Source organism: Panthera onca, chromosome X (assembly GCF_046562875.1).
Source record: "Panthera onca isolate mPanOnc1 chromosome X, mPanOnc1 haplotype 2, whole genome shotgun sequence".
In the NCBI taxonomy this organism is placed as follows: domain Eukaryota; kingdom Metazoa; phylum Chordata; class Mammalia; order Carnivora; family Felidae; genus Panthera; species Panthera onca.
In genome coordinates, this window is record NC_138357.1 from 19,975,713 (window position 1) to 19,990,372 (window position 14,660).

General features: G+C 39.0%; 1 pseudogene; it reads left to right on the forward strand.

The window, feature by feature from the left end:
- The first annotated feature begins 1,206 nt into the window (after positions 1-1,206).
- On the forward strand, positions 1,207-1,524 carry LOC145713694 (non-histone chromosomal protein HMG-14 pseudogene; annotated as a pseudogene).
- The last annotated feature ends 13,136 nt before the right edge of the window (positions 1,525-14,660 follow it).

Below are 14,660 nucleotides of genomic sequence, written 5' to 3' on the forward strand. Positions count from 1 at the left end.
TGATTATATTTAGGTCATGCATCTTGGGTTAAGGATAACCCTGAAGTGATGTCGGATTCTTCTCTATGCATCATATCAGGAGACACATGATGTTATCAGTCTCGTTATTGGTGATGTTAACTTTGGTCATTGATTAAGGTGATAATCTGCCAACCTTATCTCACTGTGACCTATTTTCCCCCTTTGTAATTAATAAGCTTCATATGGGGGAAATACTTTGAAACCATGTAAATATCCTCAAACCTTTACACACTAGATTTGGTTGATTCTTGCCTGAAAACATTATTACTCTTACGGTTGCCAAATGATACTTTTCTACCTCCATTATTGCTTGTACAATTTATCGGTTGGCTTTCTACTCCAAGAAGGACCTTACCCTTCTCCTTTTATTTCTTCTTTAATTATTATATCAATATGGACTCATGGATTCTTATTTTATTTAAAGGGATAAAATCTCAGATACTATCATTTATTTAGATGCCCAAATTATCCTCTATTTGGTCGGTGGAATCCCCTAACAAGTGGCTTCTGTTTCCTTTTGAGTTATCCCCACCTCGTGCTTTGAACAGCTTCTTACTTTCTGACACCCCAGGTTATTACAGACTCATCTTGTTCTTTTCCTGCCCCAGCCTGAAAAGCAGCCATTTCTTCAAGGAGTTTGGGTTCCTCTGAGTATTTAGAAGCCAAGATCTGACACTAGGTGTGCCCACTGTTTCTTGGGTGCCATTGCTTCTAAGCCCCCTCTGCCAATGCAGCTAGAAAGTAGACACACATATTCACCCATATACACCTATATCTATTCACATATCTCTATACAAAAATCCATTAGGTTGCACTGATACCTCCAAACCCAATCCAACGCTACAAGGTTTATTCTATTTTTTCCATTTCCCAAATCTGTAACTCCCTTCTCTGACAATGAGAAACCTGGCTGGCTTTATCCACCATATATCGATGTATTTGGTCAGTCCTAGAATACACAGAAAGTAATTCAGTTATGTCTAACCCATGCCTCTGAGAAAAAGCAGTTTACAAACCAGAGTTCAATATTTTTTTAGAGTTCTTGTCTTTAGCCCGAGGTCATATTGTCCAAATACACTGTTGGAAAGTCATCAGAGGGCAGAAGGAGGGGCAGTGGCCCTGCAGCTCAGCTTCGTGAAGTTTCTCTGCACTAAGCGGCCTGCTCTCACTCTCCCCACCGCCAACATGCCCCGGAAGAAGGTCAATGCAGTCGAAGGGGCCGTGGAGGGAGAGCCCAAGGGATCTGCGAGGTTGTCAGTGAAACCTGCTCCTTCAAAGGTAGAAACGAAGCCCAAAAAGTTAGCAGGAAAGGCTAAATCCTCTGGCAAAACAAGTGCAAACAGAAGGGAAAAGGGGAACAAAGGGCAAACAGGCCAAAGTGACTAACCAGGAAAGGAAACATTGACCTGCAGAAAACGGAGAACTGAAAATACATAGAATCCAGCCTCTAATGAAGCAGGAGAGAAGCAGCTAACTCTGATTAGGATGTGTACCATGTCTTAGTGGTCCCTGTATCCTTGTAACAGGCATAGGAGTGTCATCAACTACTTCATAAATGCATGCTTTCTAATAGCTCTAGAAACATTTTTAAGCAGAGAATGAGCTTTACCTCATTTGTTAAGTGTAAATGCGTTCATTCAATAGGTGAAATCATTTGCGGTTCGGGGTTTTTGTTTTGTTTTTATATCCTGTAATACAAAGCATGTGAAATGGCAATTTGGAGTCATGGTCATGCCTTTACTGTGCCTTCAACATTTGAAGTGACTTCTTTTCCATGTTGGGTTTTAGTAGAATTATTTCTTAAAGTAAACCACTCCCACCTTGGCTTTGCCTGTCAGAATTGTGTGCACTTTGTGCTGTATTTAGTTGTGGTAGTCGCATTTGCCTAATAATTTTGTTTTATGCTGTAAAAGATTGAAAACTCATGCATGCAGTACCTATGATATTAAACTGTGAATGAGGGCAACTTACAATTTGGAAGCTTATCAATCATTTGAGGGTATTGATACTTCATATCCTCTTAAGGAAAACTGCCTCTAAATGTTAAGCTGCAAGGTCCCTGAAAAACTGTTTAGAGGGAACTCATAACTACATGGCTTTTTAGATTTTCAGTACATACATTAAAATTTGAACTAATTGTTCATAATATCTGTCTACTGATCTTCAAACAACCAATAAAATCCCAAGTGTGAAAGAAAAGAGTTATTTGAATTAGTTTTCTCTTTCTGCTCTTCAGAGCAGTTCTGTTCTGCATTTAAAACTGAAGTGCAGGGGCACCTGGGTGGCTCAGTCGGTTGAACGTCAGACTTAGGCTCAGGTCATGATCTCATGGTTTGTGAGTTCGAGCCCTGCGTCGGGCTCTGTGCTGATGGCTCAGAGCCTGGAGCCTGCTTCGGATTCTGTGTCTCCCTCTCTCTCTGCCCCTCCCCCACTCGCACTCGGTCTCTCTCTGTCTCAAAAATAAAATAAACATTAAAAAAAAACTGAAGTGCAGTTCATGGGTTGTTTATTGTTGTTCCATTTTAGTATTTTCCCCAATCCTTATTGGCTCTATTGATTGTCTTTTTTTGAACACGTGAAACATTAACATGGCTCCAAGAGTTAGAAATGTTCAAAGAGGAATTCTCAGAGAAGTATCTCGCTCACTTCATTGCTGTCCATCTTTTCTACCAGGTTCCCACCCACACCTTGTAGGAAACAGATCTCATTAGTACTTAGCTTATGTTTCCTGTGGGTTTTTTTCGCACAAATGAGCAGATGCATGCACATGTTCCTATTTCCCCTTTTCTTCTTAAACAAAATGAGGCATACTGCACATGCTGTTTTCCACTTTGCTTTTCTTCACCTGACACTGTATCCTGGAAATCACCCCACCTCAGTTCATACACATCTCTCCCATTTAAAAAAATTTTTTATTTTACAAAGCTGCATAGTACTCCACTATATGGATGTACCATAGTTTATTCAAACACTACAATATTTTGGAATTACAAACAATGCCCTGATGAAGAACCTTGTGCATATCTATTTTTGCACTGGTGGGGGTGAACCTTCACCATACAGTAGGATTGCTAGGTCAAAAAGCAAATGCACGTGCGATTTTGTTAAGTACTGACAAATTCCCTGTCATGAGAGTTGCACCAGTTTGCATTCTGGCCTGCAATGCATGAGAGTGCCTGCTTACTCATAGCTTCACTAGCAGAGTCACTCATTAATTAAGTTTTTTATTTTAATTCCAGTACTAACATACAGTGTTATATTAGTTTCAGATGTACAACATAGTCATTCAACAATTCCATACATCACCCAGTGCTCATCACGATAGGTGTACTCTCTAATCCCTCCACCTCCTCCCCTCTCATGACCATCTATTTGTTCTCTATAGTTAAGATTTGGTTTGTTTCTTTCACTCTCTCTCTTTTTTCCATTTGCTTATTTATCTTATTTCTTAAACTCCACATATGAGTGAAACAATATGGTATCTGTCTTTCTCGGACTTATTTTGCTTAGCATTATACTCTCTAGATCCATCCATGTTATTGAAAATGGCAAGATTTCATTCTTTTTATGGATGAATACTATTCCATTCTTTATATACCACAGCTTCTTTATCCATTCATCTTTCTTTTAAATTTTTTAATGTTTGCTTTTGAGAGAGAAAGAGAGCATGAGCAGGGGAGGGGCAGAGAGAGAGGGAGACACAGAATCCAAAGCAGGCTCCAGGCTCTGAGCTGTCAGCACAAGAGCCCGACACAGGGCTTAAACTCACGAACCGTGAGATCATGACCTGAGCCGAAGTCGGACGATTAACCGACTGAGCCACCTGGGTCCCCTATCCCACCTCTTCTTTTTCCATTCATCTATGGATGGACACTTGGGCTGCTTCCATAATTGACTGTTGTAAATAATGCTGCAATATACATAGGGGTGCATGTATACCTTTGAGTTAGAATTTTTGTGTTTGGTGGGTAAATACCCAGTAGTGCAATTACTGGATCGTACGGTAGTTCTATTTTTAACTTTTTGAGGAAACTCCATACTGTTTCCCACAGTGGCTGCACCAGTTTGCATTCTCAATAGAGCATGAGGGTTTCCTGTCTCTATGCCCTCTTGCAAACACATAGACTTAATGCAGTCTCCATCAAAATACCAACAGCATTTTTCACAGAACTAGAACAAACAATCCTAAAATTTGTATGGCCACAGCAATCTTGAGAAAGAAAAACAAAACTGGAGGTATCACAATTCCAGACTTCAAGTTATATTGCAAAGCTGCAGTAATCAAAACAGTATGGTATTGGCACAAAAGTAAACACACAGCTCAACGGGACAGGACAGAAAACCCAGAAACAAGCCCACAATTACATAGTCAATTAACTTTTGACAAAATAGGAAAGAGACAGTCTCTTCAACAAATGGTATTGGGAAAACCACACAGCTACACGCAAAAGGATGAAACTGGACCAAGTTCTTACACTCTACACAAAAATAAACTCAAAATGGATTAAATACCTAAATATGGGACCCGAAACCACAAAAATCCTAGATGAGAACACAGTCAGTAAGGTCTCTGACATCAGCTGTAGCAACATATTTCTAGATAGGTCTCCTGAACAAGGGAAATAAAAGCAAAATAAACTACTGGGACTCATCCAAACAAAAAGCTTCTGCGCAGTGAAGGAAACAATCAACTAAACTAAAAGGCAATCTATGGAGTGGGAGAAGATATTTGTAAATGACATATCTAATAAAGGGTTAGTATCCCAAATACATAAAGGTCTTATACAACTGAACACCCAAAAAACATAATCCAATTTAAAAATGGGCAGAAGACATGAACATTTCTCCAAAGAAGACATCCAGATGGCCAGCAGACACATGAAAAAATGATCAACATCACTCATCAGGGAAATGCAAATAAAAACCACAATGAGGTATCACCTAACAACTGTCAGAATAGTTAAAATCAACAACACAAAAAGCAGAGTCTTTTTTTAATACCTTTTAGTTTTTGACACTCTGGCATGTGAGAAACGGTATCCCAGCGTACTTTTACTTTACATTACTCTCATCATGAAGGAAATTGAGTATCTCTTCATGCATTTAAGGTCCATTTAAAAACGTTTTTTGTAGGGAATTTTCCTTGTGTGTCATTCGCCCATTTTTCTCTCAGGTATTTTGGCCTTTCCCCTCAATTTTTAAGATTTTTTTTTTATATTTTAGGAATGGCAGCTTTTTATGTACGATATGTGTAAATATCTCCCAGTTTCCCTTAATTATTTTTTTATCTTATTTGTGGTGGGGGTGGGTTATGTACATAAATTGTTTTTTAATGTAGTCAAACTTATCAATCTTTTCTTTTATTGCCTCTGCATTTTAAGCCAATTAGCAAGACTTTCCCTACACTCAGCTTAAAGAGGAATTCACCCACATTTGCTTCCCTGATCTATATAGTTTATTCTTACACATAGTAAAAAAAATATATGAATCTAGTTTTATCTTCTTCCAGATGGCTGACTTGCTTTGTCAGAATCATTTATTAAAATTTCTTTCTTTTTTTAAAAGATTTTTATTTATTTGTTTTTGAGGGAGAGAGAGAGAGAGAGAGAGAAAGCACAAGCAGGGGAGGGGCAGAGAGCAATGGAGACAGAGAATCCCAAGCAGGCTCTGAACTGGCAGTGCAGAGCTCCATATCATGAACCATGAGATCATGGCCTGAGTCAAGATCAAGAGTTGGAGGCTCAACTGACTGAGCCACCCACACACCCCTCTCTTGATAAGAGCTCTCTTTAACTTCATTTCCTTGATGAGAATACAGAGGCTTAGAAATGTTGAGCAACTTACTCAGTGTTATACAGCTAATAAATGGAGTCAGAGATGGCCCTCTCTGAAGTGGTGACTAAGACCTATGAACAGGGAGGGCTATTGCTACAGGCATACTCAGGGGAAGAACAGCCCATCCAGGGGTAACAGCAAGTGCTAAGACCCTGAGGCAAGGGCAAAGTTGGCCCATAGAGAAGGATAGTGTGTCTGGAAAACAGTGAGTATGGGGAGAGTGTATGAGATGATGGCAAGGCAGGCAAGTTATGCATAATGTAAAGCCTTTGTGAGGATTTTGATTGTATTATGTCATGGGAAATTTCTGGAAAGTTCTAAGGACTTAGGTAGTAAGTTCTAATTTATGTTTTTAAATAATCAATGTTGGCAGCTGTCTGGAGGATGGATTAAGAACAGGGAGCCCAGGGGCACCTGGATGGCTCAGTCGGTTTAGTGTCTGACACTTGATTTTGGCTCAGGTTATGATCCAAGGGTTGTGGGATCAAGCCCTGCATCAGGATCCATGCGGAGCATGGAGCCTGCTTAATATTCTCTCTCTCTCTCTCTCTCTCTCTCTCTCTCTCTCTCTCTCTCCATCTGTCCCTCTCCCTCCCCCCCTCTAAAAAAAAGAGGAGCCCAAATATGAGCCAGTTGTGGAAATCCAGAACTGGATTTTCCATTTGCATCAGCATAATGGCAGTGAAGGTGGAGAGAGATAGACAGATTCATTGATCATTGAATGTAGCAAAATCTGAAGTGACATAGAGCTGCTTTGCCTTGGCCAATAGTGCATCATACCTCAGCATTTCTTCTAGCTGCAGTGGAATTGAATTGAGCTCTAGAGTGATAGACAAACTGAAGACACCGGATGTGAAAGAATTTTACTATTATCTGCAAATATGAAATGGAAAACTCACACAATCATGTTCATCTTTGACACTGCGTGGTTTATGAAAACAAAAACTGCTTGGTTTTCACTCAAGCAATACGAATATTAGTTTACAGAATATAAGACATGTGAGACTGTGTAAGCCCCATGACCCAACCAACAGCAAGTATCTCTGGTAATGACACCAAAAGACACCTTTGAGGAGAGGATACAGCTTGGAGTATCTTTTCATGATACTCACTCCAGAAGATAAAGACTTGCCCACAGACATTCCATACTTCTTTATTTGTTCTTCTAGATGGAAAATTCATGAATATATCTCTTCAGTATTGATTCCTCTGAGGTCTAAACCCATACACCTATTGTCTTGGTGTCTTCATTTATATACCAAGCAGGCAGTTCATAACTACCATGAACAAACTTATGTTATGCCTCGCTCCACATTTTGCTTCCCTCAATCTTTTTCTCACTTAATCATACCTCCACCCATCCACCCATCAGCTAAAGCCAGAAACGTGGGTACCATATTTGATTATTCTTTCTTTCTGCACCCACCTCGATTCTATCCTTTGGCAAGTCATCATGTCTCTACTTTCAAAGTAGAAGTTGAACCTTTCACTTTTCTCTGCTACCACTGCTACAAGCCTAGGCAATTCCATACTCATCTTTTGCCTGGGCTTCTATAAAAGTCTCTTAAGTAGCTTGCTTATATCCTTGTAAGTATCCTTATATCCTTATACCCTTACTTACAGCTTACATATCTCTCCATGATCAGTTCTGCATGCTGACATCAGGCATAAGACATCAGTCTTAAAATACATGTAAGACTTGGGCACTTACCTACTTAAAACCCTTCAATAGTTCCCCATTACCCTTAGAAAAAGGTTTTTCTTGCCTCAGCACTATTGCCATTTCAGGCCAAAAATTCTTTGCAGCGGGGGACTGTCTTGTGCATGGTCAGGGGTTTAGCAGCATTCCTGACCTCTACTCACTAGAGTCTAGGAGCAGCCCCCCCCCCCAGTTGTGACAACCCAGAATTATTCCAGACATTGCCAAATAGCCGCTGGGATGGACGGGTGTACAAAATCACTCCTAGTTCATAACCACCACCTCAGAGTAAACCCCAATTCCTTACAATGGCCTGTAAGACCTTACACGAGCTGAACGTGGCTCACCTCTCTGATTTCAGTGTGTATCATACTTCCTTATGCTCACGATATTCGAGCCACAATAACCATTTGTTGTTGTTGTCCGTGGGATGTGCTCTAGCTACAGGGCTTTTGCCTCCACATACGCTAATCCTTCTTTTTGAAATGCTTTCCCTAAATGTGTCCCTGTCTTGCACCACATTTGCTTATTTCACATTCACTCATGCATCAGATTTTGATGTAATGAAGTATTTCTGGATCCCCTAGACCAGTCAAGTTCCTCGTACATACAATCTCAGGTCACTGGCACACATTCCTCTCAGAACCTCTACCAGCTTGTGTCCCATGAGGGTAGGGGCCATGGCAGTTTGGGGCCACAACTGCATCTCTGGTGCTGACTCTAGTGTTGACTGCTTGGGATTCCCCCCCACCCCAGTTTTGCTGAGATATAACTGACATACAGCACTGTATAAGTTTAGGGATGAGCACTGGGTGCTGTATGGAAACCAATTTGACAGTAAATTATATTTAATAAAAACAAACAAACAAACAAACAAATAAATAAGTTTAGGGTGTACACCGTAATGATTTGACTTCCATGTATCATTAAATGTTTACTGCAGTAAGCTTAGTTAATATCCATCATCTTACATAAATACAAAAAAAGCAAAAGGAAAATATATATATACATATATATGTGTATATATATGTACATATATGTATATATATATTTTGTGATGAGTGATGAGAACTCCCAGGATTTACTCTTTTAACAACTTTCATATCTATCATACAGCAGCGGTAACTATACTCATCATGATGTACATCACAACTCTCCTAGGACTTATTTATAACTATAAGTTTGAGACTTTTGATCACCTTTCTCCAGTTCCCTGTCACTACCCCTTGCCTCTGGTAACCACAAATCTTTTGTATTTGTCTTTCTTTGTCTCACTTATTTCACTTAGCATAATGCTCTCGAGGTCCATCCATGTGTTGCAAGTAGACTGCCTGCGTTCTTGACCCAGATCTGTCACTTGTAAGTGATGTGACCTTGGATATGTCACTTGATGTACTTCAGATTTACTTTCCTCCACTGTAAAAGCGAGGACTTCCTTATTAATTACTTCATTGGATTGTTGTGAAGATTAAATACAAACCCTTGGCGGCATGCCTAACATAATAATAATTCAATAAATGCTACTATGATCACTATTACTAATCACTATCATTATCTTTGCATCAAGAATACATGACCATAGGTAGCAACTCATCTATAGCTTTCCAAATAATTATTTCCCCTTTGGTCCAAGAGGACTAGCCCTTTTCTCTTCAAAATATATGAATAGATTGTTCCATTCTCTGATTTGATTTTTTTTAACTTTAAAAAGTAATTTGAATATTTTACTGCTGAGAACAAAATAATAATAGTCAATTCAGTATTGTCCTCGCTTGGTTAAAAACTTGGTTTCTTAAGTTTGACTTCTCCTGGAACTTAATGTCTCCTCTTAGTCTTATACACCCATTCTTTTTCTTCAGCACCATCATTAGGACACCAGAAATTAGGTAATGCTCTATCATTTCCTATTAGGGAACATTCCCAGATTCATTTCCAAGGCCAGCATTACCTTAGTACCAAAGTCAGATAATGCCATTACAGGAAAAGAAAACTACAGACCAAACTAAAAACTTTCTGCATGACAAAGGAAACAATCAGCAAGATGAAGGACAATCTCTGGAATGGGAGAAAATATTTGCAAACCATAGATCTGATGAGGGGTTAAAATTCAAAATATATAAAGAACTCCTACAACTCAACAACAACAACAACAACAACAACAACAACAACAACAACAACCAAATAACTGATTAAAAAATGGGCAGAGGACTTGAATAGACATTTTTCCAAAGAAGACATACAAGTGACCAACAGGTACATGAAAAGATGCTCAACATCACTAATTATTAGGGAAATGAAAATCAAAGCCACAGTGAGATGTAACCTCTCACCTGTCAGAATGGTTATCATCAAAAAGACATGACAAGTGTTGGTGAGGATGTGAAGAAAGGGAACCCTTGTGCCCTATTGGTGGACATGCAAAATGGTACAGCCACTATGGAAAACAGTATAGAGGTTCCTCAAATAGTTAAAAATGGAATTACCATATGATCCAGCAATTTCACTTCTGGGTATGTATCCAAAGGAAATGAAAACAGGATATTGAACACATAGCCATACTCCCATATTTATTGCAGCATTATTTATAATAGCCAAATATGGCAACAACCTAAGGGTCCACCAATGGAAGAACAGATATATATATATATATATATATATAGTGATATATACTGACACACACACAATGGAATATTATTGAGTCATGAGAAAGAAGGAAATCCTGACATGTGCAACAACATGGATGGACCCTGAGGGCATTATACTAGCTGAAACAATTCAGACAAAGAAATACAAATACTGTATGGTATCACTTGAACGTGGCATCTCCAAAAGCCAAACTCGTAGAAACAGAGAGTAGAATGGTAGTTACCAAGGGCTGGAGGGTGAGGGAAATAAGAGGTTGGTCGAACAGTACAAACTTCCAGTTAGAAAATGATTAAGTTCCGGGGCGCCTGGGTGGCTCAGTCGGTTGAGCATCTGACTTTGGCTCAGGTCATGGATCTCGCATCTTGTGACTTCGGGCCCCGCATCTGGCTCTGTGCTGACAGCTCAGAGCCTGCAGCCTGCTCCGGATTCTGTGTCTCCCTCTCTCTCTCTGCCCCTAACCCACTCGCATTCTGTCTCTGTCTCTTTCAAAAATAAATAAACAGTAAAAACAATGATTAAGTTCTGGGAAATCTAATGTACAGCATTGTGTTTACAGTTAATAATACTGTATTATATACTTGATCATTGCTAAGAGAGTAGATCTTAAATGTTCTCACCACAAAGGTGAAACGGCAATTATATGATATGATAGAGGTATGAGCCAACTATAGTGGTAATCATATTGCAATATATAAGTGTATCAAATCAATATGTTGTACACCTCAAACTTACACAATGTTATATGTCAATTATACCTTAATAGAGCTGGGAAAAAAAATAATTGCCTTGATACTGTGTAACCAAAATTTACAAATCTAAAATAGATGGTTGAAGTAAATGTAAGATTCCTATTTCTAATTTTGTGTTAATCAGAAAAACTTTATTATTTCCACTTGTTGGTTTTATAATAAATATTACAACTTATTAAAAAACCTTATGCTAAAAAAGTTTCCTATTTTTTAGTAATTGTCATTTATTATTATTATTATTATTTTAAGCTTACAAATAAGAGCTTATGTAGGAGACAAAATAAGCACCCCACCTGTCCCCCAAATATCTCTACATCCTAATCCTTAGAACCGGTGAATATACTGCCTCACATGGCAACAAATTTTGAAGATGTGATTAAGTTAAGGATCTTCAGATTGGAAAGTTATTCTGAATTATCTGGGTAGGCTCAACCACAGGGGTCCTTATAGGAGAAAAGGCAACATGAATATAGATGGAGAGAGAGAGAGAGACAAAATACTCTGTTGGCTTTAAAGATGAAGGAAGGGACCAAGAGGCAAGGAATTCAGGTGGCCTCCAGAAGCTAGAAAATGCAGGAAAGCGATTCTCCCCTACAGGTTCCAGAAGGAACCGGTCCTGTTGACATATTGATTTTAACACAACAAGATGCCTTCCATACTTCTGACACCCAGAACCATAAGGGAATAGATTTGTATTGTCTTTTTTTTTTTTTTAATTTTTTTTTCAACGTTTTTTATTTATTTTTGGGACAGAGAGAGACAGAGCATGAACGGGGGAGGGGCAGAGAGAGAGGGAGACACAGAATCGGAAACAGGCTCCAGGCTCCGAGCCATCAGCCCAGAGCCTGACGCGGGGCTCGAACTCACGGACCGCGAGATCGTGACCTGGCTGAAGTCGGATGCCTAACCGACTGCGCCACCCAGGCGCCCCAGATTTGTATTGTCTTAAGCCACTAAATTTCTGGTAATTTATTGGAGGCAACAGATTGACTTCAACAACTCCATGGATTAGCTGTACATCATAACAATCAAAGGATTAGATTTTGTCTTTCTAGGTTAAAATATCAATGTGCTTGAAATTTGGGGATTGTACATTCTAATTAATAGAATTTTCAGTTTATTTTATTTTGTTTAGTTATGAAAAAATCTTAAAACACAGAAAGTAAAGAAAATAATATACCCACCTATGTACCTACTATTGAGACCATACAAGAATTAACATTTTGCCATACTTGCTTCAGACTCTCTTCCTTTTTTTTTTTTTAATTTTTTTAGCGTTTATTTATTTTTGAGACAGAGAGAGACAGAGCATGAACGGGGGAGGGTCAGAGAGAAGGAGACACAGAATCCGAAACAGGCTCCAGGCTCTGAGCTGTCAGCACAGAGCCCCACGTGGGGCTCGAACTCACGGACCGCGAGATCATGACCTGAGCTGAAGTCGGTCGCTTAACCGACTGAGCCACCCAGGCACCCTCTCTTCCTTTTTAAGAAATAAAATATTACTGATAAATGAAAGTTACACTCCCCAACTTCCCCCCTCCCTTCTTCTCTTGAGCTTGATGTATGTAATATTCTATGTATGTATATTACTACACTGTTACTACACATGTATAGATTCATAAACACTTCATTTCTATGGTCAAGCATACGTGCCCAGATACGTGCTGCCCATTTCCACTTGGATGTTCAATTGCCACTCAAAACACACATGCTGAAAACACAACATAGCCTCTCTCCTTCGAATTGTGCCCCTCTCGAATAAGCCTTCCGTTTCTGTTATGGCTCCACCACACTGTCAGTTACAGACACACAAAGCCATTCTCTGCTTTGCCCTTCCTGACCACTCAGCCACCAGGCCATGTTGATTTCAATTCGTCCATTAAATTAATGGACATCGTTTATTTTCCTTACCACCAGGACTACTTGAATTCAAATCTTTGTCGTCATATGCCAGAATTAATCAAATGGTCTCCTAATTACTTTCTTGCCTGTAATTTCTCCCATGTCCTCGTCCTTACTACACAAAGTTACCAGATTTTCTTTTACGCTCCTTTGACCATGTCACTTCACCGCTCACAAAGCTTCAAGGACTTTCTGTTGGACAAAGTACACACCCTTTCCGATGCAGTTATGTCCCTGTACTTTCTGACCCCAACCTACAACACTTTGTGCACACATGTACTAGAGCCCTAAATACATCGTTGCGTACTTATCCACTAATGTGCTTGTCACCCACACTGAACTATAAGTTCCCAGAGGCCAGAAACTGCAGTATTCACCCTTGTTGTTCTAGGCCTAGCCCGTATTGGATGTTCAATACACAGAAGTGGACTTGAATAAAATTGTTGTGATGTGGGATCATAGAAGTCGCATGACAGTGGGGTGGGTAGTGAGGGGTTCAGTACGGTGCTTGTCCTTTGTATGAAGGAGCCGCCCCCCACTTTCTCACTTCCCCCCCTCTCTTGCTTTCTCAAATCAAAAACAAAGTTTTGAGACACTGCTCTGTAGTTTTCTCTTCTCATGATGTCTTTGTCTTTGTTTTTCAGGGTAACACTAGCTTCGTGAAATGACTTGAGAAACATACACTCTTCTATGATATTTTGAAAATGTTCGTGAGGTATCACTGTTAGTTCTTATTTAAATACTTGGGAGATTTTACCAGTGAAGCTGTTTGGGACTGGGCTTGTCTTTGTGGTAGTTTTTAAACTATTTACCTGATATCAATTCGGATTTTCTACTTCTTCTTGAGTCAATTTGTATAGAGGGTGTTCTTGAGGAATTTCTCTATTTTATCTACGTTACTTAAGTCGTTGGTCTATAATTGTCTATAGTATCCTTGCATAATCCTTTTTCTTTCTATAACGTTGGTAGAAATATCCCTCTTTTAATCCTGAGCTTAATAACTAGACTTCTCTTTTTTTCTTGGTCAGTCCACATAACAGTTTGCCGGTTTTCTTTGTCATTGAGCAAACCAATTTTTGGTTGTATTAATTTTCTCAATTCTTTTCCTATTCTCCCTTCATTAGTGTCTGCTCTAATTTTTAATATCCCATTTCTTTTGCATGCTTTGTGTTTAGCTTGCTCTTCTTTTTCTGGTTTCTTAAGTTGGAAGTTCAGGTTATTTGTTTTAGTTCTTTCCTGATGTTTAATATAGATGTTTATGACTATAAATTTCCCTCTAACTCAGCTTTTGCTGCATTCCGTAAGTTGTTGTTTGTTGTTTACATTCATCTCAAACCACTTTCACCTGTGATTTCTTCTTCGACCCCTTGTTTATTCAGCGAGCATTATTTCATCCATACATACATTTGTGGTTTTCCCAAATGTTACTCTATTATTGGTTTCTACTTTTATTCATTGTGGTTGGAGAATGTATACTGTATGATCTCAGTCTTTTTTAATTTATTGAGACTTGGTTTATAGTCTAGCATTTGGTCTATCCTAGAGAATGCTCCCTGTGTTCTTGAGAAGAATGTATATTCTGCTGTAATTGGGTGGCATATTGTATAGATTTCTGTTTCCTCTCCGTTATTGTCATATCCATGATTGCAAGTGGGGCATTGAAGGCGCCAAATACTAGTGAACTATTTCTTCCTTCAATTCTGTCAGTTTTGCTTTATGTATCTTAGACCTCTGTTTTTAGGTGCCTGTATTTTTATAATTATTATATCTTATCGAGGGATTAACCCATATATCCTTATGACACATCC